The sequence below is a fragment of the Saccopteryx leptura genome, chromosome 2, assembly GCF_036850995.1.
Source record: "Saccopteryx leptura isolate mSacLep1 chromosome 2, mSacLep1_pri_phased_curated, whole genome shotgun sequence".
NCBI classification, from domain to species: Eukaryota; Metazoa; Chordata; class Mammalia; order Chiroptera; family Emballonuridae; genus Saccopteryx; species Saccopteryx leptura.
The window spans coordinates 110,556,649-110,562,666 of record NC_089504.1 but is presented as its reverse complement, the minus strand read 5'-3'; the positions used below and the strand labels follow the sequence as shown (position 1 = coordinate 110,562,666).

The 6,018-nt window shown below is 43.8% G+C and overlaps 1 non-coding gene across 1 annotated transcript; it reads left to right on the top strand.

The window, feature by feature from the left end:
- Positions 1-3,707: 3,707 nt before the first annotated feature.
- TRNAG-GCC (transfer RNA glycine (anticodon GCC)) lies at positions 3,708-3,783 on the top strand. The gene has a single exon. It is a non-coding gene; the product is annotated as a tRNA-Gly (tRNA).
- The last annotated feature ends 2,235 nt before the right edge of the window (positions 3,784-6,018 follow it).

Below are 6,018 nucleotides of genomic sequence, written 5' to 3'. Positions count from 1 at the left end.
GAGGAGGTGTAGGATGGGTGTGCCGTGATTAACTTGATTGACAGTGTTGGGAAAAACAAACTGGGCCTGCTCCACCCAGCTGCTCTCGGAAAGGAACTATTACTCTGCTTTATTAGGACTTGGCCTCCTGCCTAATTTAGTTATGATTTCTGTTTCAGCCTCAGAATTTATTTATTTTAATGATACATATTAATAATGATGATATTTTGGTCTCTGTTGGCCACCTTTAGTTTTTTGTTTGTTTGCTTGTTTGTTACGTGAGAGGAGGGGAGATAGACAGACTCCAGCATGCGCCCTGACCAGGATCCACCCAGCATCCAATGCTGAATCAACTGAGCCACTAGCTGCCAGAGGGGCAGAGAAAGACGGCGGGAGGGGGCTCGAACCCGGGAGGTCCACACACTGGGCAGGTACTCTATCCACTGAGCAAGCTGGCCAGGGCCTAGTTTTGTTTTTCAACTGGCTAAGAAATCTGATGAAAAGAGAACTGACCCCTCATAGATACCAGTGTGTGATCCTTGCTTGGGAGTGTTGAACTATTACAGCAGTGGAATTTTGGTTGAGAAAACATACCTATGGGCAGGGCTTTGGTGATGCCATGACCTGTGGCTTTGGAGTTTGGATACGGACATGCAGGCAGGGACTTAGACTTTGGTGGTTTGTAAAGATTTGTTTGTATCAATATTAGGCCGGAAAAGTTTTTACAGTTGTGCATTTAACCATGGCAGCTGGGTAGAGAGGTTTTAAGGAAACCACAGGGTATTTAACCTTGGCTCTAAGAGGTCCAAGTGGGATATCCAGGTACAGGTATCCTCAGCCCAGGCTGAACACTTCCAGTTTACACTGTCCTAGGCTTGTGCTTTGGACAAACTTCTACATAATTCAATGCATCACTTTCTTATTTGCTTATATATTTGCCTTTCTCAAGAACACTTTGGTCTTTGAGACCTACTTTGGATTCTATAACCCAGGATTTTTCACAGTGCCTGACATTTAGTGCACATTCAACAAACATTTACTGAGTGAATGACTGAAGAAACACTGTTTACAACCTCCTAACGAGGAGGATTCTTACCCTGGCCAGACGCACCTTATAGTTCAGTCTTCATAAGCTGAGAGCCTGCGGGGCAAAGAAGACCAGAGCACCAGAACTGCGTGTGGTCATCTGACTTCATTGCTGACGGCCTTGGTCTTAGGAACAAGGAGACGAAAAATGGTATAAATAAAAGAAAGACAAAAAGAGAGAAATAAGGCAGAGGAGGAGGAGGAGGGAGACCAGGCCATTGAATTTTAGAACTAAACACTTATCTACCTGTTAAGAGGCACTTTCTCTTTTTTTTTTTTGTATTTTTCCGAAGCTGGAAACGGGGAGGCAGTCAGACAGACTCCCGCATGTGCCCTACCGGGATCCACCCGGCATGCCCACCAGGGGCGATGCTCTGCCCATCTTGGGTGTCGCTTTGCCCTCTGTCGCAATCAGAGCCATTCTAGCACCTGAGGCAGAGGCCACAGAGCCATCCTCAGTGCCCGGGCAAACTTTGCTCCAGTGGAGTCTTGGCTGCGAGAGGGGAAGAGAGAGACAGAGAGGAAGGAGAGGGGGAAGGGTGGAGAAGCAGATGGGTGCCTCTCCTGTGTGCCCTGGCAGGGAATTGAACCCGGGACTCCTGCACGCCAGGCCGCCGCTCTACCACTAAGCCAACCGGCCAGGGTCTCTTTTCTTTTCACAGCTAACTAAGGCAGACTAAAAGATTTTTTTTTTTCAAAATGATGTCCAGCCCGCCAAATGCTATTTTTGAAAAGAAGAATGTAGAGTGTGGAAGAGATGCTAAGGACACGTGTGAGGGTGTGTGTGAGCGAGAAGAGTGAGCGAGGTGGCAGCTGAGTGAGGCAGCTTGCCTGAGGACAGCAGAGCTGAGTGTGGGTAAGAGATAAGGGCAGAGACAGGAAGGAAGGGGGAGAGGGATGGAGGAAGGAAAAAACCTAATTCATACGGTAGCTAGCATTAAAATACTAGTTTTCTCATTATAGGTAGAAGCAGTAGAAGCTTTCGAAATGAAATTAAACAGCAACAACTTCAAAAAGGTTAATACGGAAACATCCCAGCTGCCTTTGGCTGTGAGATGTGGCACACTGATCTCATCTGGGAGCCATGGTGGTCAGATATCCCCGGTCTGCTGGCAGTGTCACCTTAGACCTTGCCCCATGTCTCAGGGCGATCTGGGGATTGCAGCCACTCCCCTGAATTTTATTTATTTATTTGAATTTATTGGGTGACATTTTTTAATAAAATAATAATATAGGTTTCAAGTGTACAGTTCTATAACACATCATCTGTATATTGTATTGTGTGTTCATCACCCCAACTCAGGTCTCCTTCCATCACCATTTATTTCCCTCTTACCCTCTTCTACCTCCCTCACCCCACATTCCCTCTGGTAATCACCATACTGTTGTCTGCATCTATGCAGTGGTTGTTTTTTGCTTAATGCTCTTACTTTTTTCACCCAGTCCTCCAACACCCTTCCCATCTAACAGCTGTCAATGTGTTCTCTGCATTTGTGAGTCTGTTTCTATGTTGTTTGTTCATTTATTTTGTTTCTTAGTTTCAACATATAAGTGGAATTTATATGTTTAAGTTTAATTAGATTCCATATATAAGTGAATCATATGGTATTTGTCCTTCTCTGTCTGGTTTATTTCATCTAGTATTATGTTTCCAAGTCCATCCACACTGTTGCAAAATGTAAGATTTCCTTCTTCTGTTTTTTTTTTTTTTTTTTACTGCCAAGTAGTATCACACTGCGAATGTACCAGCACTTATTTATCCACTCATCAACTGATGGGCACTTTAGCTGCTTCCAAATCTTGGCTGTTGTAAATAATGCTGCAGTGAGCATAAGGGTGCATACATTCTTTCAAATTAGTGTTTCAGAATATTTTAGATATATTCCCAGAAGTGGAATTGCTGGGTCAAAAGGCAGTTCCATTTTTAATGTTGTGAGGTAATTCTATACTGTTTTCCACAGTGGCTGCAGCAGTCTGCATTCCCACCAGCAGTGCAGGAGGGTTCCCTTTTCTCCTCATCCTCATCAATACTTGTTAATCTGTTGATAATTGCCATTCTGACAGGTATATGGTAATATTTTATTGTGGTTTTCTTTGCATTTCTCTGATGATTAGTGATGGTGACCATCTTTTCATATATCTATTGGTCATCTGTGTGTCTCCTTTGGAGAAATGTCTATTCAGGTCCTTTGCCCATTTTCTTAATTGGATTGTTTGTTTGCTTGTTTGTTTTTGTTATCGTGCTGTATGAGTTATTTATAAATTTTGGATATTAATTCCTTATGTAGTGTATCATTGATGAATATGCTCTCCCATTCAGTGAGATGTCTTTTTATTTTGTTGATGGTTTCCTTTGCTATGTAAAATCTTTGAATTACTTTAAGTCTCCTTCTGGTGACTGGGACCAGTCTGGACTAGCAATGCTATCTGGACAGGGTGCAGCAAACCCACCCTAGATTCATGCCTATGGGGACACCCTGTGATTCTCTAACCAGTCCTCAATGCTAAAGGGCAGTTTAGTGAGCAGATACTTCTTTTATAGAATCACATAAGACTGATCCACCAGAGTAATGCTGACAAGCTGATTTGGGAAGGCTCCAATTTTTATATAAACAGAGGCTCTACAAAAACTTGGTGTGTAGGCCCTGGCCGGTTGGCTCAGTGGTAGAGCGTCGGCCTGCCATGCAGAAGTCCCGGGTTCGATTCCCGGCCAGGGCACACAGGAGAAGCGCCCATCTGCTTCTCCACCCTTCCCCCTCTCCTTCCTCTCTGTCTCTCTCTTCCCCTCCCACAGCCGAGGCTCCATTGGAGCAAAGATGGCCCGGGCACTGGGGATGGCTCCTTGGCCTCTGCCCCAGGCGCTAGAGTGGTTCTGGTCGCAACAGAGCGATGCCCCGGAGGGGCAGAGCATCGCCCCCTGGTGGGCAGAGCATTGCCCCCTGGTGGGCAGAGCATTGCCCCATGGTGGGCGTGCGGGGTGGATCCCGGTCGGGCGCATGCGGGAGTCTGTCTGACTGTCTCTCCCCGTTTCCGGCTTCAGAAAAATCCAAAAAAACCCAAAACAACTTGGTGTGGTCTACCCATTAGATCTATTCTTTCATGATCATGTTATTCCCAAGAAAGAATTAGAGTCAACCTAGCCAGCTGGGGAAGGTATTATTGTAATAAATGGACCACATTTCCCAGAGGACATTATATGACTCGAAGTATATCTCAAGTTTGGAGCAAAAAGAATGTTTGAATTTTGCAGGGAAAATATTTGAGTTGTGGAATATATCTTAGATTAATTTTGGCCAGAGTGCAGCTGGTTTGGACAAAGACATGAGAGACAAATAAAAAATTTTTCCTAAACATGAAAACTTAGACTTCACTTGACTCACAGCTCACAAGGGAGGGAGCACCTGGAGTACCCAGCTTGGGTGAACGGGGAGGCTGTGACACTGGACCCTACAGGGCACCTACTGCATTAGGTCACTCTACCAAGCCCAGGAGATGTAGCAGCTCCACCTAATACATAGAAACAAGCACAGGGAGGCTGCCGAAACGAGGAGACAAAGAAACATGTCCCAAATGAAAGGACAGAACAAAACTCCAGAAGAATTAAACAAAATGGTCCTGACCAGGCGCTGGTGCAGTGGATAGAGCATCGGACTGGAACGCGGAGGACCCAGGTTCAAAACCCTGAGGTCGTCGGCTTGAGCACGGGCTCATCTGATTTCTGCAAGGCTGTATCAAAGGTTGCTCATAGATACAGAACACATTTTGACAGTAGCCAGATAGGAAGGAGGGGGACTGGATGAAAAAGGTGAAGGAATCAAGAAGTACAAGTTGGTAGTTACAAAATAGTCATGAGAATGTAAAGTACAGCATGGAGAACAGAATCAATAATATTTAATAACTATGTGTGGTGTCAGCTGGGTATGAGAGTTATCAAGATGATCACTTAGTAAGTTATATAATCTCTAGTCACTGGGTTGTACACTTGAAATTAATATAGTATTGTAATTAAAAAATAAAAATAATTTAAAAAAGTATCAGGGACTAGTGGAAGACAAAATATGACACTATTTCATGAAAACAGGTTGTTAGGATGAACAGGAAATTGAAATCAGGGTCTTTGGAGGTCTTGTGCCAATATGGAGAGCATAACTTACAAGGATTCTCAAATTTCAGAAGTGGTGGCTTGTTGAAAATGTAGATTTCAGAGTCCTGATTCCTTGGTTCTGATTTGTCATCCTACCTGGGGCCCAGGAATCTGCATTTAAACATACTCTGAAGCTGATTCTGACACAGATGGCCCATGGGCCACACTCTGGGAAACACAGATAAATTCAAGATTCTTTTTTAATGATTAAAAGAAAAACATGTTACAAATGCAAACACAAGTACTCCCTCCAGATCGCAAGGTTAAATTCCAGGTCCCTTCAGAGCCCGCCTCTGGGTCCCACCCACAACTTTCCACCAGTTCCTGCAACCTGAGGTCTGACCCTCTCCTTTTATGGGGCTCCCTAAGCCCACACACTGATGAGATGGTAAGGAAGGCCTGTATGAATCCAAAGGCTTTTTGCTCTCATGCAAACAGTTTTTCTAAAACACTGTATAACTGTATTTTTCCATGAAGTTGTACAAAAAAGGGAATGAGGTCATCCTTTTTTGGGGGGGAGTTCAGAAAGGAAGAAAGCAGTTCAACTGCATTTCAGTTTAAGAAGTTTAATTTTTGCATATCACTACAACTTAAAAAAAAATTTAAAAAATAACTTCCCTAAGTAGTTGAAATGCACTTACTTTGGATAATATTTGCCATGTAAGAAATTAAAATGATCAAAGAAATATCTACCACAATTGATCATGAAAGGCTATTCAAGAAGCTGCAGAACGTACAAACAGCCCCTTTCCAATCCTAAGAGAGTGGGAGACAGACAACCTGCCTAATCCAACTGGTGCTCAGAATAT